The sequence below is a fragment of the Macrobrachium nipponense genome, chromosome 44 (assembly GCF_015104395.2).
Source record: "Macrobrachium nipponense isolate FS-2020 chromosome 44, ASM1510439v2, whole genome shotgun sequence".
NCBI lineage: Eukaryota > Metazoa > Arthropoda > Malacostraca > Decapoda > Palaemonidae > Macrobrachium > Macrobrachium nipponense.
In genome coordinates this window covers 50,200,553-50,226,771 of record NC_087221.1, presented here as the reverse complement: position 1 = coordinate 50,226,771, position 26,219 = coordinate 50,200,553, and the positions used below count along the sequence as shown (strand labels likewise).

The 26,219-nt window shown below is 37.0% G+C and overlaps 1 protein-coding gene across 7 annotated transcripts in view; it reads right to left on the bottom strand.

The window, feature by feature from the left end:
* LOC135204350 (lachesin-like) overlaps positions 1-20,016 on the bottom strand; it is a 238,990-nt gene extending 218,974 nt beyond the window's left edge. The window contains exon 1 of one of the 7 annotated variants that reach the window (XM_064234547.1): positions 19,893-20,016. The gene's annotated coding sequence lies outside the window, so the exon portion shown is untranslated. Of the gene's footprint in view, positions 1-2,821; positions 2,914-19,892 lie in introns of those variants that run through there. The other 6 variants (XM_064234542.1, XM_064234541.1, XM_064234544.1 and 3 more) reach the window with 6 other exon arrangements.
* Positions 20,017-26,219: the final 6,203 nt, after the last annotated feature.

The following is a 26,219-nucleotide window of genomic DNA, read 5'->3' as shown; positions in this document are numbered from 1 at the left end:
GGTGAGAGATACTGATAAATTTGCAATGAATATGAAAATGAACTGAAGATAATATTATGATTCTGATGACCATATGCTTAAGAGTTTCCCGGCTACGGATATACAAGTATAAATATCATTATCATGACGATAGAAGTCAAATATAAATACATCAATTTGAAGAACGTACGGAAAACAATATGTTATCAGAACGATGATACCAGTATGAATCATAACAGATACGATACAGAACAAAAAAAAATACCTGTCTTTAAGGATACAAGTATAAATCATATAACACGGGACGATAAAACTATGAAAAATAAATAATGGATATGATTTGACGTACGATATGTATATATATATATATATATATATATAATATATATATATATATATATATTCGTATATATATATATGGTACATTGGATCAACGGATGCGTGGTCTGGCATATAACGTATTAGCGCACAGTAGAATTACCGATTTCATTCTTTCTTAATACACAGATACATGGATAAGTTGTATATATGAGCATATATGTGTATATGTATGCATTTATATACTTCCTAAGCAGGCGGGTCGTTTGGGATTTAGCAGGTAAACATACAAAAGTTATTTTTTTTATTTGTAAAACCATCCCGTGTTTGGAGAGCCGACTAATATAATATACTTATATATATATATATTATATATATATAGATATATATATATATATATATATATATATCTTATACATTACATATAATATACACCTACATATATATGTATATATATACATACATATATATATGCGTAATATATATATATATATATATATAATATATATATAATATCATATAATATATAATATATATATATATATATATATATATATATATATATATATATATATACATATATATGCATATACATAATATTATGTATATATATAATTTATAATAATATATATATTATATATATATATTTATATTTATATATGTATATATATAATATTTAATAATAATATATATATATATATCATACATATATATATTATATACATATAAATATAGTATATAATATATATATATATTATATATATATATATATATTGTGGTGTGTGTGTATGTATGTATGTAATGTATGAGATATATATATATAATATATATATATGGTATATATATATGTAATGTATGTATGAGAGAGAGAGAGAGAGAGAGAGAGCACGTATACAGTATATATCTTCGTGAAACTATAGAGCACACAAAGGACTGCATGTTGGTAAAATATGCGGAATAATAATATAAATAAAAATTATGACCATGCTTTCACCTTTCATCGAATGCACAACAAAATGTGCCAAGAAGAAGTGAGAGAGAGAGAGAGAGAGAGAGAAGTAGCCCATACAAAATAACGCTTGATCTCGGTCACTTGACCCTAATTCAAGCTGAAAAGGTCGAATGGCGTAGTATCCAGGAGAACCAGGCAATCTTGAACCATATTCAACCAAAGGATGCTGATGATATATCATCGGTGGTGATGAACTCGAAAGCAGTTTTTGCAGTTGCAAATGTTACCATGACTCTGCAAGGCGTACAAACTAATAATATTTGAATATACAAATATATATATATTATATATTATATATATATATAATATATATATACATAAAAAAAATATTGTATATATATACACACAATATATATATATATATATATATATATATATATATATATATATATATATATATATATGAGCGAGAGAGAGAGAGAGAGAGAGAGAGAGAGAGAGAGAGAGAAATTATGTATAAAAGTTCCTTTCTCTTCTGTCTAACAGAGAAAAACATAACTCCCCCCCCTTTTTTTTACCATCCCCCTAAAACATAACGGGCAAAGAAATGTAGCTCCCAATCGTATTTATCTCTGCCGGGATGATATTCCAATTATCTGATGTGAAAGGATGAGATGGGTGAGTTTTCCGAACAGTGAGTTCATCCATTATTTAGTGATTGGATGGATGAATGAGGTAAAAGGAACCACCGTATACATCAAGGGAAACAGCACAACGTTACGATCATTGTAAAGACAGTTTGATAACGAAATAGTGATAATACTCATTAGCGTGGTTGTCATTAACATTCTGGTGATGACGCTGGTTAGGTAGATGGGATCTCAAGTAAAATTAAGATATATGAAGAAGTTAATAAATCTGATAATAAGAGTCATAGCCTTATCACTTTTCTCAATATGATGATGAATCAGGCAAAATTTATTAAAAGTGTTCAATGAGAATCATCGATGAAAGGAGGGAAAATAAAGGATTTAAAAGAGTATTTCTTCAAAGTTAAAAGTAACTGAATAACAGAGACATAACCATCCGCAAGATGCACGTCGCAACGTGCAACATTAAACCAATGAAATATTTTTTTGTACATAAAACTCCCAACTATGTTATTATAATAATAATAATATATAATAATAATGACGTGGTAAAGACGATGGTAACGATCATGAATATCGACAGGAAACCACAATGTTGCAAAGTCATCTTCGGAAGATGGCACTGGAGTACCAACATGTTAAAAAAAATTAAGTGTCACGGGAAAGGTCCGAGAGCAGAGAGGCCGCGTTGCAATCAGCAATCGCTTACTCAACAAGTCCCGCTCGTCATCTGTGTCACACACTGGTCCTTCCTGCCGAATTTTATGCCAACTTCGACATCACTCACAAACGCGTAACCAACCCTCCTCACGGGACCCCGCGGAGCTCGGGCGGTTTTGATCGACAGCAGTGTAAAAATGGCAAGAGATCGTCCGGTGTGATTAGCATCTTGTTTACGAAAAGTCCTCCCGAAGGGACTGACCGACCCACTTCGCTGGCGTGACCGAGGTAGAGAGAGAGCGGCAGAAGCCGAGCGAGCGGCGATGCTTCCTTGCAAAGATTTCTGGAGACACTGGCGCCAATTCAGCTCCCTTCGCCCCGCCTCCTGGCGACACGCGCAGGGGGCGGGGCCACGGTGTTGGAGGGGGCGGGGTCGCCACTGTTGGCGAGGCGGGATTAGAAGGCGAGGAGAAAGAATATTATTGTTGGAGATGGATGTGATGCTGGAGATACGACGGGGGAAGAAGACCTTGATGAAAACGCCGACCCGCTGAAGAAATAACAAATTGCTCTTGTGATTCTACAGCCGACGCCGCCAGAAGTTACGGACGAGCGCGCGCGCGTGTGTGTGTATGTGAGAAGCTGCAAACTTTTGTTGGAGATGCCACACCAACAGTGTTGGCGATACGGCAAAGAACGGAATCGAGAAACGATAACCAACCTTTCCTAGCAGCAGGCGTTGGTTGAAGATTCCGCCAACACCGTCCGGCACAGGACAAATGACAGCAGTCTTGCAGCAGCTTCTAAGGGAGATAGTGGCGACGACAAGCAACGAGGGGAATGCGACACAACAATATGATGGAGAATACGACAAGCACTGGTCAAACTACATTATGCGGCTATAAAGATATGACAGGCCTAACGTCCCAGATGTGACTAATGGCGCTACGTATGTAAAATGTATTTTTGGGCTGCTCCACAAAACGAACTTCATGGAATTCGGGCGGCGGCTCGACTGGGGAACCCCAAAACAGTACTGGAGATAAGACGACTTTATGCGAGATAAAGCGCTATAAAAAGCTTTAGTACTAATGAAGATAGCCAGTGGGAACTTGAATACATCGTGACAACCAGACTTTGCAGTGGACGCTGTCAAATGAACCGAATTCTTCTAACCAGGGCAGCTGGTCGTTCGCGGACGATCGATGCAACATTTCATGAGGGAAAAAAATGTATGAAGAAAAGGTCTCGACAAATTATTGCTGAATGAATACTGATTAAAAAAAATGGAATAGGGCTTGAATGAAAGCTACACACGTTTAAAAAAAATGGTTGAACTGGTCCCAGACGCCTGCAAAGAGATCGATTTTTTTTTTTTTTGAAAAGTCGCTGTTCACCTGTCGTCCGTGAACAGAGACTATAGTATAGATTCACATCAGCCGTGCATTTGATGTCTAGGCCAGTCCCTTACGACGCTCCTCATTGGTTGTTCATAAGCCAATCACAGGGGTGGAAACTCTCAGTCTATCTCGAGAGTTCACATGGTTAGGATCTATGTTCCACCTCTCTTGAGGGATACGTCTTTCAGGAGAGGTGGAACATACATCCTGCCTATGTGATCTCTCGAGAGAGACTGTGAGTACCCAGCCCATGATTGGCTTATCAACAGCCAATCAGGAGCGTCGTAAGGGACTGGCTTAGACACCAAATGCACGGCTGATGTGAATCTACTATAATCTGGACACTGACCCACTTCATTAACCCTTTTATGAGTAAGATTCTCAAGTTTTATTTCAAAAGATGCTGGAAAGCGTAACTTTATATGACCTCGAAAAGTTGAGGGTCAGAGGTCAGACAAAATGCCTTTGAACCAGTCCTGTCAATAAGGGTAACACAACATAAAGCACCACGAATATTTGAACACAGAGAAGGGCAAAATACACATTTCCTCGTTTGGATGAATAAACTTCGATTCATACGAGCTGATTCAGCACTCTGAACTTCGTGACCTTTCATACAATGCGTGATCCGACTTGCAGCTTACTCGGGGAACGTGTTAAAATCCACGGTCAAATATAGCGTTGTTTCACCAACGAAATTTAAAATAAATACGTTATATTTTATTAGAAATAATATTTATGTACTGTTTAACAAGCACATTATTTATTTTCTAATTTTCATTCGAATAAACAAACCTTAAATATCCTATCCTAAAACTCCTGTATTTTCGCCTCAACGCGAAACACCTTTTCAAAGCTTTCTATAGGCTTTCCTACTCCCAGCAACAACAACAACAACAACAACAAATTAGTTTGTAGGCTTCCTCCCAGAGTAAGCGAAAATCTGAGACGTTATCAAGAGACGGTTCTATTTTGCAATCCAAAAGCAAGGCAGTTTTAAGGTATACTAAGCTTTGACGTAACAGTTTGCTAGCAAGAAATATATTTAAAAATTCGTGCATCGGTGTTGTGAGAAACTTCAGGATACACCCGAGGCGAGTGGTCAGAATAGAATAGACTAAATATAGGCTCAAATGCTAGGACCTATGAGGTCATTCAGCGCTGAGAGTGAAACTGATAGTAAGAAGGTTTGACAGGTGTAACAGGAAGAAAACCTCAAAGCAGTTACACTACGAAACAATTATTCAGATAGGGTAGAAAGTAAGATGGGAGAAAGAGAATATGAACGGAGGAACAGTGAAAGGAATGAAAGTAGTTGCAGCCGAAAGGACACTGCAAAGACCCTTAAGGAACGCCTACAGTGCGCTACGTTAGGTGCATCAACGGCACTATCCCCCTAAGGAAGAGGTCAGGTAGGGAAGGTGGAATCGTTCTGATGACCTGGATGCGGGGTCGAATCCCGCTATGGACATGCTTCAAATTCTTGCACTAGGATCTAAAAGGCTTTATGGTGACAAGCGTATCCAAAAAGTGTGATAAATTTGAGAAGTTATTTGAGAAATTAAGAGGGCGTTATGGTTACCACAATTACATACGTATCTCGTAATATATAATGTATAATATATATATATATATATATATATATATATATATATATATATATATATATATATATATGGTTAGAGACAAGTGCAAAACGTAGGATTCTTCGAAGATGCTGAAATGAAAAAAACAGACAGGATAACTTACCAGTGCACCTTTGTGGTCAGTGACGCACCTCGGAGATCACGAGTTTCAGGCATAAAGCATGCATGCCTATTGTGTGCAAATCGGTGTGTGTGTGTGTGTGTGTGTGTGTTCGTAACGAACAGAAAATGACATATTATCTGAAGAACAATTGCAAAGGGGAGACTCATTGATTTTGATTGACAGAATGTGGAACACGCCTGGAAGAGGTGTTGCAGGTCCGTCGGACAAGATGGATTCGAAGTCACCAATGGGTTTATTCTCTGACACGTTTTGACTATTAATAAACTATTAATGTCTGGACCCTTAGGGGAAGAGGGGGCACTTATTTAAATATGATTTTGAGAGGAATAAGATATTTTAACGTTTCTTTTGAGTAAGAGTTAATTAATTTTATTCCCTTTTAAGGTTAGCTAATTTTGGGAAATAAAAAGTATATTTTTGTAACCACGGGAGTTTATCTTTGCCTAGTTTGACTTTCAGCCAACTCCAAAGAGGGCATGCAACGAAACAAGGGTATGTTAAGTTGCCAGTTAGATGTTTTGTTTCATTTTGTTTAAACGAGTGTCATTTGACCTCAAAAATCCCTAACACACACACCTATATATATATATATATATATATATATATATATATATATATATACATATATAATTATATGTCTGTGAAACTGTCCTTGCACCCTCAGAAAGTGTAAAAAATATCTCACTGGATCCCACGGGTCTCTCTCTCTCTCTCTCTCTCTCTCTCTCTCTATATATATATATATATATATATATATATATTGTACATATATATATATATTATCTATTAGGTTATTTTAACTTGCGTAAAAGTCTGTATATAATATATATATATATATATATATATATATATATATATATACACGTATATATATATACTATATATATATATGTATAATTATATATATATACTATATATATATATATATATATATATATATATTGCTTGTAATGGTACTGGGACTTTATGGAATCCATACATACCTCCTGCTACTTGCTACTATCATCTCGGGTGTAAGTACTGTGCAGATAGTTGTATGCAAATGTCTATACAACAGACAGAAAAATAGTAAAAAAAAAATTCACTAATAGGCCTTTTTCTAATAATAATAATAATAATCTTCATCACAAGGAATTCGATGAAGACTACTGATCCATAACAAAAACACGAAAAGAAAAAAAAAATGAAAAAACAATGAAGAACTACTTCCCACAAGCCACAGTAATATATCCACCACAATTCCTCCCTGCCCAAGCAATAAGGCGACCTGAACACTCCGCAAATAACGAAAGCGCCCAGTAATCATAACACGGGGCCGGCTAATTTCTCCTTAAATATCGTAAAAGGATTTTAAAAAAGGGTTTAAAGGGGCCTGTCCAGAGGACGTATCTTTATAATGCTCTAAATGGGGGGAGAGAAAGAGAGGTAGAAGCATGGCGTTTAAATAATGCGCCATTATCGCCCCTCCGGCAAAGGTGCATAGAGGCCGGTTTGCTGTGGTGGCCGCGTGAGTTCAGTGTGATTGGAAAGGGAACGTAATTTGCCATCGAGTTTCTTAATGTTAACGAAAGTATTATTCAGGCATCTTCATTTCTACGTCTTGAAGTGATACTGATCTTTTCATTATTACATTTTCCATCTCTTGCATATTTTATATACATAAGCAAGTTGAAAAAGCGAACTTTTTATGATGTTAAAGATAAAACATATTGCATTATCCCCCTCGATTTTCTTAATGTTAACGAAAGTATTATTCAGGCATCTCTTTTTCTACGTCTTGAAGTGATACTGCCATCTTTTGCTTATTTTTTATAAGTAAACAAGTTGAAAAAGAGAAATTTTTATAATGTTAAAGGTAAAATAGATTATCCCCCAAATTTCTTAATGTTAACAAGAAGAGTATTACCCAGGCATCTCCATTTCTACGTCTTGAAGCGATACTGATCTCTTCATTATTACAGTTCCCATCTTTTGCTTATTTTATATAAGTAAACAGGTTGAGAGAGAGAGAAAAAAAAAAGAGAGAAAATTTTTTATAATATTAAAGGTAAAATAGATTAACCCCCAATTTTCTTGAGGTTAACGAAAGAATTATTCAGGCATCTCCAATTCTACGTCTAGAAGTGATACACATCTCTTCATAATTACATTTGCCATATTTTGCTTATTTTATATACGTGAACAAGTTAAAAAGGCTAAATGTTTATGATGTTAAAGGTACAATAACATATTACATTACGTATATGATACTATACTCTGTTTTTTTTCCATCTGTCCATCCGCCTGTGGTGTTTTTGTATGGTAACACTGCGTCCCTGGCTTTAGACAGTTACATTCAGTTTACATTCAACGATTATAATAATATCCTATTTCGAATATTAATGGTGTAATTCGCATACAGTAAATTATTAAAACACTTTTCAGTTGCAAATGTACACCCAGATATCCTTTTATTTACCTAAAACTTACACATAGCGTAACTATCTAAAGCCCGGGACGCAGTGTTACCATACAAAAACACCACAGGCGGACGGACAGATGAAAAAAACCAGAGTATAGTTATCAACAGTGAAATAAAATGTAGGTCATCATTTCCAGCGCATCTTCAAGTAATATCACTTTCCCCATTCCCGAGGAACAGATTATGTCTCGTCCGCTGTTTGTCCCTGTCCTCGCTAACATTTGCATAGAGTTTGTGGAATAAGAAATTTTAAACAGGTGTGATGAAGAAACGAAACCAGTTTTATGGATGAGATATGTAGATGACGTTTTTATTATTTTTAAAGGTAACGAGGAAAAGCTAAAGAAACTAGTAGAAATAGCGAATAGCATTTTACCATCAATTAAGTTCACAACAGAAGTAGAAGTTGATTTTAACTTACCTTTTTGAGATGTTCTAGTGTTCAGGGACTGTATTAGCCATAGGTTCAAATTTTCAGTTTACCGGAAATCTACCAATTCCGAGAATTATGTCCACTTTTATTCTTTTCATTAAATAAAAATAAAAAGGGACGTTATTATTAATTTTGCTTTACGCTCATTCAGAATCTGCGACCCCGAATACATAGATGATGAACTTAAACACATCACAACTACTTTTAGAAGTCTTAGATATCCCCCTCACTTCATTGAGAAAGCAATTTCGCAAGCAAGGAAGTCGTTCTATGGACTTAGAGATAATATCCAGGAAAAACCAAAAAGACATGTCTCTCTCCCCTTTAATCCAGAAGTGAAGAATATAAGTGGGCATATAAACAAAAGCCAGAAGGAAACTAAAATTGTGTTCAAATATGAAAATACATTAAGACGCACCCTCGTCAGAAACAATAACTGATTAAAATCCCATAGTCCCAGGTGTTTACGAACTATCGTGTATGGACTGTAATGGTAAATATTTTGGCGAGAGTGGACAGGGACTAGATATGCGTTTGGGCGAACATAAGCGAGCTTATGAACTACAATCACAAAACAGCGCAATAGTAGCACATGCATTCAGGAATAATCATAGACCCAACTGGAACGAGGCTAAAATTATCTTTAAAAGTAACAATGTAAATGTCAGACGACTAGTCGAGGGAGCTGCCATAAGTTTAGGGGAATATGAGATTCAGGGCCTCTATAACACGGTTTTTTGGACTTTGCTCCTTATCAAGCATCGGATGTAGCTGAAAGTTGACATATGTATATTTTACAACCACACACAAATTTTGGCAGCATTATCAATGACCTAAACCTGATAGTTTTGATTTTTATAGAGTAAAAATTATCCAGCCGATGCCATGGCCAATGATTATGAGCCAAGAGTCGAAAACATTCATTACGCAAGCAATGTAAACAACATTTGACGAAATGTTGCCCCACCCATCCACCAGACAGAAACTCATTCACCTTATTCCATCGGCTCTGAAACCCATAGCAGTCAATAATGGCTAACAGAATTTGGAATTTTCCCCGTGGTTGCAAAACTGCATTTGTCTTACAACTTGCAACTTTTTACAGTCAAGAGAAAGGCCGTGGCCATAACAAAGACTTTATGAATGGCGGAACGATACATAGATGTGGGTGGGGTATCTGTGGTAGTGTAGTAATACTACTGTAGTAATAGCAGCAATATACATGAATTAAACGTTTAGGCCAACTGCTGGGATCCTTGAGGATCATTTAGCACTTCTTGCAACTACTCGAGAAATGAGTTTTTATAGCCAGAACTTAAATTTTCTAATCCAACAATGCCCATGATGGCCTTCAGTGTTATCCTGAATTATAACGAGGCCAAAGTGGGTGAAGCCTCATGAAGTCATCATTCTGACGATAATTATTGGTGAAGGTTCAAAGCCAAAATGCAGTAACGGCTATTTTTTTATTTTTTTTAGTAAATAGGTAGATAGCCAATAAATAAAAATTGCTTGACATTGGATATAGCAGTTATCAAATCAAGCTTGTCTACTATGTTTTTGAAAATTACCAACTATTACCTACATCTTGTCAATCTGATTGTGACCTATAAAGTAGACTGTAATTTCTTAGGAAACTTATTTTGGAGTCAGACTAATAATCGAAGTGTTTTTGTATTTATTAACATATTTTGTTGGTTTGTTCATTATGACAATTATCAGTGGAGAGGTTTCAGAGTTCATAAAGGTGTACTGCTTTGCTTGTATTTACATTTTTATGTCATTGTTGCCAGAGGTCTAGCCTTCGTTATGTATAGCCAATCATCCATCGAGAAAGAGGGAAGAAATGCTGTCATAAGTTACGTAACGAGTGCGTTCGAAACCTTTTCTCTGAGTAAGTTGGCCCGTCTTCAAAAAAAGTCACTTTTACATTATTCTTCAAAAAAAGTCACTTTTACATTATAAGTACCAAATTTATTCAACCTACGTAATGCAGAATACAGTCAAAATTTACGTGTAGATATAATGTGTATTCTGAATAAGCGTAATATTTGTGAAATGCATAGATAAAAAGTTATTGTGTTACAGAGGCCCTGAATCTCATAGTAGTAGGTTTTTAAAAGATTTTAACTGTAGGACAGGGTCTGTTTTTCCTTCTCCTGATGCTGCTTCCGCCTTGCCTTTCCCTGTCCAGGTAACCGCTGCCCCAGGGAAGTCTGGTTGCGGTGCCCAATCTACGCCCTCGGATGAAGGACTTCCTGCAACGTTGCAACAACCACTGCGGAGATCTAACAGAATTGCAGCCAGAAGGATTGATAGGGGAGAGGAAATCACCTAGTTGGAGTTAACTGACCTCTTTCTTCATCATCTGGCCCATTAACGAGATAACGACCGGTGTCAACGATCTTCAACGACTCTTGTTTTTAAATTCACCTCTGTACACGTTTTAACTAATTGTTCATTTGGAATGAAGATGAACCCACGGAAGGGTTCGAAAGCTTTTTGTAGTCTTAAAAATTATACACGGACTCTTAACACTTTGTATTATTGAGGACCCTTTAGAACATTACATAAACTCTCGCGATAGAGAGTTTTCCCAACTCTCCTTTATATTATTACATGTTCATTCCTCTAATTATTTAATGCATAAAAATATAAAAAATAATAAATGCCCTTTTATGATGTTCAACGTGTAAGATTCTATTAGATTACGTACATGATACTAGTTGATATTAACAACGAGACAAAATCGCAGACAACTTTCAGAGAATGATTAGCAGGTTATAATAATAATAATAATAATAATAATAATAATAATAATAATAATAATAATAATAATAATAATAATAATGTCACGACTAAGAACTGTTAAGAATACAATGAATTCCTAAGAACCTTCGAATTTAATGGAAAAGTATCTACTACAAGCATTATCCGACCTTCCACAGGCTGCCTTTACTATACTATGTTTTTTTCCATCTGTCCATCCGCCTGTGGTGTTTGCGTATGGTAACACTGCGTCCTGGGCTTTTGATAGTTACATTTAGCTTGCATTCAACAATAATAACAATATCATATTTCGAATATTAACGGTGTAAGTCGCACACAGTAAATTATTAAAACACTTTTCAGTTGCAAATGTACACCCAGATATCCTTTTATTTACCTAAAACTTACACATAGCGTAACTATCTAAAGGCCGGGACGCAGTGTTACCATACGCAAACAACACAGGCTGGTGGACAGATGGAAAAAACAGAGTATAGTATACATTCGCATCTAGGCCTAGAAGCTTAAGTCACTTCGTAGTAACAGAATAACAAGGAAAGAATAAAATCAGTTCTCGTATAATTCACCCGTTCTTATTCTTGGACTTCAGAAGCCTTACTCATTCCATAGCGAGTGATGGAGTTCTTATCAAGGTCTGAACAAAATGTGTAAATAGACACTATAGTAGATTCACTTTTCTAGTCTTACTTACTAACCATCATCATGACTATCCCATCCATAAGCAACGCCCTCCCTCTGTGGTCGCGAGTTCGATTCTCGGCCATTCCATTGAGGAGTGAGAGATGTGTATTTCTGGTGATAGAAGTTCATCACTCTCGACGTGGTTCGGAAGTCACGTCAAGCCGTTGGTCCCGTTGCTGAATAACCACTGGTTCCGTGCAACGTAAAAACACCACACAAACAAAAAAACAAAACCTTCATCCTACGCCCTCGCTAGCGCGCGCCCAAACACGACCGACAAACGTTTGTACGTACCCAAAGAAAAAAAAAGTCAAGGACGCGTCCTTGAAAACATTCACACACAAAAGAAAAAAATAAAAGAGGAGGTAACTCTGACTGGCACACAAATAAACCCGACACAGAATCTCGGCCATCCAAATTCACTCAGAAATATATCAGCGGCGGGAATTTATGGGCCATACGCCATAGTCTTTGGGATTCAGTTGATGACGCATAATAAAAGGGAGGAGGTACAACAACTCTTACTGCAACGAGAGATTTGTTTGTGTGTGTATGTTTGTTTGTGTATGTCTGTTTGTGTGTACATGAAGGATAATGATGCATGTGTGCTTGTTGTGTGTGTGTTTGTGTACAAGTTAAGAGGACGATATGCTTGTGCTTCAAGGGTAACGGGCATAAATTGTGTGTATGCATGTGTCTGCTTGAAGGACATTGTGTGTGTGTGTGTGTGTAGTGAAACGTTACCTTTTTTGGGGGGAGGGGGGTAGGGGGTGCCTGCATGCACGGAAGTCTCATCTGTGTAGTTTAGTGGTTATTGACCATAAAAAGAAAAAAAAATTAAAATCAAATTTACCGGGTAATAACTGCATTATGAAATCTTCCAATAAACAAAAGCCAAGGGTCACAGCGAGGTCTGAGAGCCAAAAATTTATATCATCTAAATAGAACAAAGATGAATTAAGGACTCTCATGTATGACAATAAAAATTTAAATTCAACTCGACAAAAAGAATATATATATATATATATATATATATATATATATATATATGTGTGTGTGTGTGTGTGTGTGTGTAATGTGGACTAAATATATATATATATATATATATATATATATATATATATATACATATATATATATTATATATATACATAACATACAAATATGAATATACATGTACGCGCTCACATAACAGTATATAGTTATAGGCTATATGTGTGTGTGTGTATGTACATATACCGCATGCACTAACACCGTGACATCTTGACGAACAAGCAAGCAGTCTGTACGATTATTTGCGAACCCCTTCAAACGCGCCGCGGTCTCCCGTGTTCCGGTGTAGCGAAAGCAAACGAGGTGGGGGGGTGGGGGGCATAAAAATCCCATCAAACTGACATCCCCAAAATATACGACTCCCTCCACCGACCCCCAGAAAAGAAAGTATATCGTCAATATGCGCGAGAATCTATCCTACGCTTGATATAGCAACTTCGTCGTTTCAGGACCTTCGGAGAAAGCAAAAACAACGGACGAAAGCAAAAGCAATGAACGACAGAGATAATGAAAGGCAAGCAAAAACTTACAATGAATTCCAAAAGCAATGAAGGAAAGCGATAAAGAAAGGCAAACAAAATCATACAAGAAATCCAAAAGCAATGAACGGAAGAGATAAAGAAAGGCAAACTAAAACATACAATGAAATCCAAAAGCAATGAACGACAGAGATAATGAAAGGCAAGCAAAAACATACACTGAAACCCAAAAGCAATGAACGAAAGAGATAAATAAAGGCAAGCAAAAACATAACACTAAAATCCAAGGGAATACCTACCGATGCAAAAAGTTGGATATTTTGTTACGTTCATATGAACGTATTCTTTTGACACAAACAATGAATATGATGACAAGCTCTGCAAATATTTGGAAATATATATACTGGATTATTATGAAAATAACTAAACGAAAAGAATTCACGCTATATTTTCGAGAAACACAGACAGACGAATAGGATTCTTACGGGATTATCAAGCAATTATCAAGAAATACATATTACGTTGGATTATCATCGAGAAATTTACGCTACGAACATATTTTACGATCATTAACAATGTGGTAGGCAAAATCAACCCAAGTTCCCTCTCAGATAAAACGGAGATAACAATATTTCACCAAAGGAAATCATCAGTTATCTCGGGATCATCACATCCACACATGAAAAAAGTTCACTAAAAGCTGGAAATTATAGAGGTCAGAATCTTTACCGATTTGATGAAACTCAAGGCTGTCAACACAAGCACTAGGGACACTTTCTGCCATTCCGCTCTTCAGACAGAGAAAAAAGGAAGGCAAGAGTGGTTGGACAGGAAAATAGAGTTGGAATATGAGATTTAGGCTAAAGGCCAAGCGCTGCGACCTATGAGGTCATTCAGCGCTGGAAAGGAAATCGAGAGTAGAGAGGTTTAGAAAGGTGCACAGTGAAACAAATTGTTAAGAGAGGGTAGAAAGAGAATATGAATGAAGGTATAGTAAAAGGAATGAAAGGGGTTGCAGCTAGGGACCACAGGGACGTTTAAAGCCTACAGTGCACCTTGTGCAGTGCACTGAGGGCACCAGAAAAAAAAGATGAAACATAAAAACCTGTGAGAAAACCGCAGTCGAACTAAGAACTAATAGCCAGAGAAGTTGGACAGCAAGACTTAAGAGGATGCTGGAATGAAAATAGAGTCAAAAGGCTGAATGGATGCCGCAAACACCATTTAGTAATGCCTGCAGTGCACCGCGTGAGGGGCACCTCACGCACTAGCCCCCTGTGAGGCACAAGCTTTGCGCAGAATACCTATGATTGTACCTATTTATATCCCGAACCACCTGTATATTACAAAAAGAAAAAGAGAAGTTGCCTAAGAAACTGGAGTTAATTATGATATATATATATATATATATATATATATATATATATATATATATATATATATATATATATATATACTGATGCTTTTCACCACCTGACTGAGAGAGCTGGAAACGTCCATAAAGTCCACAGAAAAATATGGACCCGTAAATCACTACTCAATGAAATGGCTATCATAATATCATCATCATCATATCACCAGTGTTATCAGTACTACTGGCACCTGCATTTTGAAAATTACATCCCCACACCTATTTTCTAAATTAATTACAATGGTTCTTGTTCGAGATTCTCGCTCTCACTCTCGAAATGACATGTACCACATCTCTAAAACAAATAACAAACCGTATTATCTTAAGAATACGCAATTTAAATCAGTTTTGTGCATAGCATTTAGGTCTTTACTGCGTAACTTAAATGACGTGAAGTATGATGAAAAAAATAACGTATAATTTGTTGAAATGGAAATCCCCATATTTACTAACAGTGTCTTCTATTCATTCATCTTAAACTATAAATAAAATTGCTTGTATGTAACTAAACAAAAGGTAACACTAAACCCAATTCAGCTCTGTTCAATTTTCCACAAAGTCTAGTCCTCTAGGTGCATACACGGTTATCTCAAGGCCCAGCAGGAGAAATGCACTTCCACACACACACACAAACACATATCTTAGGCTCGCCGTAAGAACCACTTTTCTCGCCACAGTGCCCTCTCGTGTCGTTTGTCTTTTGTTGTCGGCCGTCAGAACAAAAGCGCGGGAACTCGACGTCATTTCCGCTCCAAGATGAGTTCCCGCCAAAATCCCCCGTACCGAGGGGGGCCCCCGAAGCTAAGAGTGACGCGCATATTTATCAGCCTTGCCAAAGAGGTTTTCCTGGACCGTTTATTATTTTTTGAGGTTATATCCAGGGAAATATGATTTAGGATTATTATTCTCCCCTTCTGTGAAAACAGATCTGGCTAAGAGCGTAAGATGCCGCACGTAATTGCACGAAACTGAACTCGAGCGATAGACGTATCTCTCAGAGTTCACTTTCTACCCTTCTTTTATATTTGCGTTTTTATTTGTATATTTTCGTTTTTGGGGAAAACGGTACAGAATCGGCGCCAACGTGGCAGAAGCGGTGACTAGCATATTTATGTTTAGAGAGGAAATAGAACCCATTCGGCAGCGGCGCTCACTCTTAAATGCTTCCGTTCTGCAGACAGGGGATATTAATCCTTACAAGATTGGTGCGCAAGGGCTCAAATGCCTCGCCACGCGGAGAATCTTTCATTTTCTATAATGTTGGTTGAATTTTGTGAATAGCAATTGGTTGGTCTGACGCCGGAAATATAGTTTTCTCTTTTCTCAGGGAAAACAATGGTCAATATCTTTCTTTTTTGAACGCTATCGATAATATACCGAAGAGTGAATTTGAAGATGATCGATCTCACTCCTTAGCTTGGTAAAAAGCTCAAGATCTTCCTATTCAACGGGCTGGCCTAGAAAAGGAAGAAGTTTGTATTCTGCAAGTATACAAAAAAGGAGGCTAGGGTCGAACGCTTTCGATGTTGGTAAGACAAAACCATAGGCAAAAGGTAGGCCTATACGTTCTAACAACTAAAAAACACCATGGTTATTAAGATGTCAGCTTTCTCCCTCTATCCATTACCCTAGAGGATGAACTTGTTTACGATGCCAGTGACATTTTTAGATTTATGAATACATATATATATATATATATATATATATATATATATATATATATATATATATATTATATATATATGTATATATTTATAGATATAAATATATATGTAATATATATATATTTATTGTACTATATATATATGTATATATATATCTATGTATATATATATATATATATATATATATATATATATATATATATATATAATCTTTTATAGGGGTGACTATACTCTGTTTTTTTTTTTTCATCTGTCCATCCGCCTGTGGTGTTTTTGTATGGTAACACTGCGTCCCAGGCTTTACCATAGTTACGCTATGTGTAAGTTTTTAGGTAAATAAAAGGATATCTGGGTGTACATTTGCAACTGAAAGTGTTTTAATAATTTACTGTATGCGAATTACACCGTTAATATTCGAAATAGGATATTATTATAATCGTTGAATGTAAGCTGAATGTAACTATCTAAAGCCCGGGACGCAGTGTTACCATACAAAAACACCACAGGCGGATGGACAGATGGAAAAAAACAGAGTATAGTGAGTGTCACATTCCTACTCAACTGCTGAATCATGGGTGCAACCACAGGCAGTAAAACTTACACAACATTAACCATTTCACACATCTACATCACAGGAGGCTCATAAGCAGTGCATCAAAGCCCTACACATCTTGCACAAGTCACCCTTATCTTGAGCATATTCACGGAAATTACGAACCTTCCTTCCCAGAAGAAGTTCTTTGACCCCATCTACCTAACTCTTCCTTGGTCTTCCTCTCCCTTTCTCTCTTAACACTTCTGAATTATATAAAGACAGAGGAATTTGAATTAGTTATAATGCCTACTGTAAACATGATACAACAAATATGTAACTGTATGCTCAGAATTTAAATCACCATGAGTGTAATAATATGACAAGTGACAATCTTTGTCCTCTTATTAGTGTAACTTAGAATAGGTATATAATGACCACAGAGCCACTATTAGTTATCAGTAAAGGGTATCACAAATACTCAAAATGCTATAAAGCACTGATACTGCCATGAACCTGTGACCTTGGAGGTTCAAACTTGGCAAATATAACAGCAATGAATTATTACCATAATATGTCAATATGAAAATTATGCTGGCTCTGAAACTTTTAAGCTTGTGGAAAACTATGCCCTAGACATCTGACTTTAAACGGTCAAAATTAACTTATCTATTTTGGAATTACTGCTATTCTTATTATAATGTCATTATGAATGAATCCAAATATTTACTAAATGATAAAGACACTGAAACGTTAAAAAATTAAATATTTTGCAAAGGTCATCACAAGTATGTTTCCACCTTTTGTTAACGTGCAACCACAAACGCGAACACTGGATAACGATATAATACAGGACTGCAAAAAATCTTGGGCTCACTATACTCTGTTTTTTTCCATCTGTCCATCCGGCTGTGGTGTTTGCGCATGGAACACTGCGTCCAGGGCTTTAGATAGTAATATTCAGCTTACATTCAACAATTATAATAATATCCTATTTCGAATATTAACGGTGCAATTCGCATACAGTAAATTATTAGAACACTTTTCAGTTGCAAATGTACACCTAGATATCCTTTTATTTACTCAAAACTTACACATAGCGTAACAATTTAAAGGCCGGGACGCAGTGTTACCAAGCGAGAACACCACAGGCGGATGGACAGATGGAAAAAAAAAAAAAAAAAAAAAAAAAAAAAAAAAAAAAAAAAAAAAAAAACAAAAAAAAAAAAAAAAAAAGAGTATAGGTTAGGTTACTTAACAACAAAGAGCCTATGATGTTGGTGAGGGTTATATTGGCTGGTGTCTAGCCAGGGTATACAGGTGAAATAATTGGTTTACAAGGGATCAGAATTACTTCTAGCTTCCTTATAAAACAACTAGAATCTTCAGCTATCTTAAAACAAATGGACAGTTTTAGATAAAAACCAAAGTTTTTCATATAAAATATGTACCCAAATATTCCTTGCATATTAACCCAAAATAACATTATTGACACTAAATAATAATTTTTTTAGTTCTCTACAATAGTTACCTGTATTTGGATTATTTTGCATATTCCCATGTTGATTGATTGATTAGTTCTTGCTGGCGTAGAAACCATGTTGTAAGGGAAGTTAGGCTAGGGCAAATCACACAAGTCCTAAAAAGTTTACGAATGTTACGTAAGGCTAATAAAATTCATGTTATCCACAAAGTTAGAGGAGATTGGGATAAGCTACTAAAAATTACATGGTTTGTTAAGGTTAGTTTAGTTTAGGCGTTGTAGCATAAGTAAGGCTATTGCATACTTCAGTATAAAGGAGGGTTGGCAAAAACTGCGCTAATTGTAAGTGTACCCCACGGAGATATTTTTTATTAATGAACTTTTTTTTTAACTGATCAGTTAAGAAAGGGGTGTATATAATACAGTAATAGTGGTGGAATAATTTGAGAAATTTGCCGTCTTTTGTTTACATTTTTACTTTCATCCCAGAAGGACTGGTACTAAACACCGCCATGTTTAGTACGAGCACCTCTGATGCACTTACATTTCTTTGACTATCTCGCCTGTACTATGTTATACAAACCCTTTTCTATACTGTTTAGTTTAACAATTTCATTAATAAACAATATCTCAGTGCAGAGCTCCTCCTTCGAATGCGAAATGTGGTCCTGCGATGTTCAGGACGTAGTAGTACTAGCGCTAACAACCATAACCTATTTACTAACATAAGATTTCGTTGGTATAGCATAGACAAATTGTTGGGGCCTGCAGTGTAAGATTATAGAAAGTTTATTAACGCTACGATAAACTGTGTAATTCTAAACCTCAAGAAAGATTTAGAAATCTGATGCAATCGCTAGGCTATCTCTCCACTTTGTTGACTACTAGTAGGCTTGGCTAGATTAGACTGCTGATTTAAATATGTTTGATGGTTTGTTTACGTGACTGTGACGAGTTTTTGAGCGTCCTGCAATCAACACTTAGTATTTGATCAACTGGGACCTACTTCGAAAACACCATTGCCTAATAAAAGTGCTGCTGCCATGGTACGGAAACATCATGGCTAGGCCTAATCCTTTCGGCGCACGAAACATTTTGCCGAATTTCTCAATCTAGAACCACCAAACAAACATGAGCCATTTCCAGTTGGAAATTTAGAACAAGTCTGATCCTTACCACATCTGGGCTGAGCAATTTGCGAGGAAATTTGGTAAAACGCGTTCCCACAATTGTAATTCACAGGAATATCAAGCTGCGATCACACACCAGTCTCATAATAACCGATAGTCTTTAGTTACGAAGGGGTAACTATGCTAACTCCAGCTGACTGACTGTCGGAAGCCCAGAAGGTAAAAAGTAAAGTGTAACAATATGAATCACCAGTTTGTGTGGACCATTGTAAGCTTTCTCCGAGGTATAATTCATAAGGCACATTATCTTCAATATATAGGTAAAATGTAACAATAATAATAATACTAATAATAATAATAATAAAGAGCCCACTGGAATGGGAATACATTCTACTCTAACTACGCTGAAGACGTAAGATTTCAATTGGAAATTAGCATAAACAACTATTTAAATAGATTCGTGCCAGATAGTACAATGGCTCCCTTAACATTTACAATATTCTCCCCATAACTAAAGCTCATCAACACCCTGTAGCCCGATTATCTGAAGGTCCAGAGGCTGGTCAGAAACTCAGTAAAAAAAAACTCAAAGCTAATAAAATATGAATAAAAAAAAATAAGTTACGACGAAAACCTGTAAGTGGCTTTGGAAGCTTGGCAACATCATGTTAGCGGAATTCCGGGGCCAATTAAGCAAGGAAGTGACAAAAAAAAAAAAAAAAAAGAAAAAAGGATCTTCATTATCATTTGTAAGGAAAAATTGGTGGACCCATGGTGTGTAGTACTATTCTGTTCATAGTATCTTTACCATACAATAAACGAACTCCAAAACGTATAGTTTTGGCGGTAATTCATATTTCAAAAGCTAGACCAAAATTCCGCGAATACCACTTGTTAGTAGAAACCTCGTGAATTGGCATTTTCCCAAATATACTTATATGAGTACTGATAATTCTTTCTCCTTTTACGTTAGTGACACTTCGCCGCAGGTTGACTACGAGCTTTCTTTAGTCTTAGCTACAAGTTGCCGTATGGGAACAACTTGATAAGCAAGGGCGCATTGCACGCTACTAACGATTTAACTGCTGGTCGTAAAGTTTTTTTTTTTTAATTAAAAAAAAAGATAAAAAACGAAATGCACCATGACGGGTTATGGTATTCATGACTTAGTACTACGTACAAATAATCTCCAATATTGGACAGCGTTGGCAATTGTTCCGCCAAGTTCACATGCATAGAAACGGTTCTTCATGAAAAACCTTCTTAGTCTACTAAGTGAGGAAGAAAAAGGATGAGAGAGAGAGAGAGAGAGAGAAGAGAGAGAGAGAGAGAGAATTTTCATTGCAACTACCTTCAACACCTATTTGCAAACTAACTTATGCCCAACGGTCATCTGACTTGAACTTCATTAACAAGTGATCTGCATACAACCACTAATTGACATAATTTAAAAAGTTATTAAAGAAATTAAGCCACAGAATATTAAGAGTGGCTTCATAATCGATTATACAGTTCTCAACTCTTATTGAAAGAGTCCAAAGGAATTCTACAGGAAATGCAGTGGATCTTCGTTAGAGTGATCTATCTTTAGGCTGATCCCGCCCGAAGATAAATCTTATCTCGAGCGTTATTCATATGCACTTCGCTGGCAGGTTGTTTCTCTCTCTCTCTCTCTCTCTCTCTCTCTCTCTCTCTCACACACACACACACACACACAAACATACGCACAGACACACACACCTCTCTTTTATCAGAAAAAATATTTCGCCAACTGTCATGTGCGGCACAGCATTTATGCACTCACATCTTTCTACTAGTATTTTATGGGGATTAGGAACTCAAAAGTATATAGTGTTGTCTTGTAGATAAAATATAACCCAATTCTTCAATTTGGGCTGTGTGCTCCCAACTCTTGCATTCTCCCCTTCTTTTGAAGTATATTGTAATTACTTACAAATCAGTATATACCAACATTCGAATTAATAAAGATAGCCTTCACGTCATGTTAATGTAATATGGGAGTAACAGCCCCCTAGACAGCGACACTGAACCAAACTCCCGCCAACCACCACCACCACCACCTACCACTATCACCTTCTTCCACCTTTCTACCACTACTCCTGGCATCCACCAGCAGCACCGTCGCCGCTAATTACTAATAATCCTTAGCCTTCCGCTTGGCGTGGTCCAGCACGGGAGACGATCCCAGCAATAACAACGCTATATGAAAACTGACGCTATCTGCTCTTCTCACACGGCCTCCCTCCTCCCTTCCCTCCTCACATCCCCCAGGGGGTTAACTCCTATCCACCGACCTTGCCCATCCCGGAGTCCCTCTACGAGTCAACCTCGGTTTCTACAGGGTTCCTTCTCTCAGGGACTGTCTGAAGGATGACTTCTCTGGGTTTTATAATTATGGTTATCTGTTGACATTCTATTCCAGTTTCAGTTAATTTCGCTCGTCTTCGAATTCCCATCCGGTTGGTCCTTCGCCCCCACACGCGCACCCCCCCCCCCCCCCTCTCTCTCTCTCTCTCATGAGTAATGCTTTTAAAATCTCACTACTTGATCATATGCTATCGCCGTCTACTTGACAATAGTCTGTTAACTTTCGTAGGCTTAATTTCCTTGATATCTATTATTTCAATATCTCTCTCAGTCCTACATAAGTTAATATCTATAAAAACAAAAATTATGAACATTTGTCATTGTCTATGTCATTAATAACAGTTATTTTCTCAGCAACAAACGGCTCTATTGCTACGTTGATTACTTACAGTCAGGGTCAGGTAGTTCTACGCAATCACCAACTTTTGCTTTAGACTCACTGGCCTATGTTCATTCGCGTATATGGTCAATGCTAAAATAATAGAGTCTATATAGCTCATGGGGCAATCTCAGGGTATTATAAGACCTTACTGGGTCACACTGGACATTATGCAAGGTAACTAAGTTCCTGAAGTTAAAAAATATAGACTATTTCTTCTCTGGATTCTGACAAAGAAGGCTGTCTGTGATTACGGACAATATTCAAGAAGTGTTCGGTGATTTTCGTTGCATAAAATGTAGTACGTTCGATTTGGAAGCTAAGGAAAATCTGACCTTGATCGAAGAAATAAACTTAATGGTTTTGTATTCGTGAGGTCGATTATTATAAATGGGCGAGCTGACACCTATTATAAAGCTATTTGTCTGTCCGTCTGTTCATGAACAGTCTTCACAACCGAGACATCTGAGCCGTGGAGTAGGTCTCCACTCCTCTCTCTCTCTCTCTCTCTCTCTCTCTCTCTCTCTCTCAGAAGTCCGGAATACGTAAATGGCAAGATAGATAGAGAGGGAGAAAGAGATTCTGGGCTAGGGAGAAGGAGAGAGAGAGAGACAGAGAGAAAGCCATATCTCATTGTGTCGAGTGTTGGTGTTGAAGGGAGATGTTGATATAACGGCTTCATTCCGTTCCCGGCTGCACCACCACCACCAGCTTTAAACCGAGTCACCCGAACCGTTACCTCATTGTTATGAAAACTTAAAACGATTGCTGATGAAATTTGAAGCCTTCGCCAGAAAGGAACTGAGGAAGGGAGGGAGGGGAAGGGGGACCACCACCGCCTACCAATCCTCGCCAGGATCAATTACGCGCCATCGTCATTTCGCTAGGCTAATTCCCACGACTTGCGGAAGTCGTTGATGGAATTAACTTATTTCTTATTTTTTCTTTTACGTATCTGCGAGAAGTCTTATGATTTGCCATGATGTTAAAGATTAGAATGTATTTTTTAGCACTGTTCTTGTGAGTTTTCAAAGATAGACCTACCAACAAGTATAGGGTGATATAGCGGTTGGCACAGCACCGAACCAATTCATAAGACTATACACTTCAACTCGGACCTATTGTTACACATACACACACACACATAGAGGAATTATTCTCTGAATTATCACCATCAACTGCGTCTTTATCGCCAGCGTTAGTGATATTATCGTCGACTGTCTTACTATCGCCAGAATATTCGTGTCCCGAAGGAGACTATGAACTGTCTCTTAGCCGCTTTTTGAAACTGGAATTCGCTACATTTACAAACGGTACAGAACCTGTTGTTCGTGGCCTGGCTTTCCTGGCCTGTGATGTTTCTCCGGTCCAACAAAGCCCTGTAAATAAGAATTAGCCTAAGTGCCAACAAAATAACGAGAAGAGATATCTGCCCTTTCACACTTTTAACACTGAATGCTGCTAGTTTTTCTTAAATTCAACGGTCTAAAATATTCCACTTAATTGCACGGGGTCTAATTAATAGTTGCCTATTAGTCTTACCTGTATTTGGTAAATTTATATATTCATAATACATACATACATACATACACACATACATATATATACATATATATATATATATATATATATATATACCATATATATATATAACATATATATATATATATATATATATATATATATATATATATATATATATATATATATATATATATATATATAAAATGCGTGCATTTGGTGGTAAGATCGATAGCATTTTTGCCTACCACACAAGAGACCCCAGATTCGACTCCTTGACAAGGATCACTCTCGGTCAAAGTCATATTGTGACTGTTGACGTAAGCAGAGATTCAACCACCTAACAGTTACATGATTGTGGTGGTCGCCCGCGAGTTTCAATATAGCATGAGATTAGGAACCTCCTTAATATGCTAGCAGTAAAACGTAAGTGTATTTTGACAGGTGGTTGCAAACATCGAGATTAATTAGACTCTCAGTGCGTAACAGAACACAGTCATCGCAGCTATAGTAAACTCACATTAAGCGTGCATCTGGTGTCTAGGCCAGTCCCTTCCGACGCTCCTGGTTGACTGTTGATAAGCCAATCACAGGGGTGGAAATTCTCAGTCTTTCGAGAGAGTTCACATAGGCAGGAAGTATGTTCCACTTCTCACTGAGGGATACGTCTTTCAAAAGTATCCCTCAGGAGAGGCGGAACATACATTCTGCCCATGTGAACTCTCTCGAGAGACAGCGTTTTCAACCCTGTGATTGGCTTATCAACAGCCAATCAGGAGCGTCGTAAGGGACTGGCCTAGACACCAGATGCACGCTTGATGTGAATTTACTCTAGTCTGTATTACGTAATACGTGTGAATTAACACGGTGCCTATAGTATGCCTACAGTATTTTGAAATGTCAGGCTGAAATCCTAAGTTGTCTCCATAGTCTTGTCTCTTTGACCACCAAAGCCATTTCTTTCAGCGCCTCAGTGGCGTGGTTGGTTTGGTGTTTGCTTCTCACCTCGGTGGTCGCGGGTTCGATTCTCGGCCATTCCATTGAGGAGTGAGAGATGTGTATTTCTGGTGGTAGAAGTTCATCACTCTCGACGTGGTTCGGAAGTCACGTAAAGCCGTTTGTCCCTTTGCTGAATAACCACTGGTTCCATGCAACGTAAAAACACCATACAAACAAACAAACAACGTCATTTCATGAACCACTTAATTCGCTGCGCTTGTAGTGGGTCCTGTTAAAAAAAAAAGCAACAGATTGGATAAATATTGTACATAACATCTCTAGCGGAAAATATTCCCCGTATTATCTCAGCGGAGACAAAACAAGCACGATTAGCGCCCACGTCTAAACATAGCGGGAGGATTGCGCTCGAGAAAAGAAAAATGACAGTCTGCTGGTTAGTTCATTCTATCTCTTTTTATCTATTCTTTTTCTATTCTAATTCGTTCGTGAACTTCCTGAGCTTTTAAGGAAGAGGAGGTCAATTTCGCATGATATATATATAATATATATATTATATATATATATATACCTATATATATATATATATATATATATAGATATAATAATAAGCTCATCATATATATATTATTATATAATATCTATATATATTATATAATTTATATATTATATAGGGTAGAGTGGGGTAAAAGGCCTCCCCCTATTTTCTTGCTTATTACATATCATAGCAACTCAGTCAGCAACACCTTCTGCCTGAAGCTTTCTATACCAAACAGCCAGGGAGAACTAGAATGGGACAAAGCCAGCACTCATTTTTCTTCTTTGGACACATTTCATGAAGTATGCGTGCTATATCAGGGATATCCTGTGCGGACATCTTGTCAGTAAAGTCAGTACTTTAACTACAGTTACTTTAAATGAGAGCTAAGAAATATCTTGCAATGCAATCCAGACTTGAAAACTCAATTGAGCTACAGGTGGATTTAGTTTTCTTAAAAAATGGCAAGTGGGGTAAAAGGCCCACCACGCTTTGGGGCAAGAAGCCCAGGGGGCTTTTTACCCCATCTGATCACTTGGACGTGTAACCAGTGGTGAAAGAGGACAGACTACATCTTATTTGTGCAATGA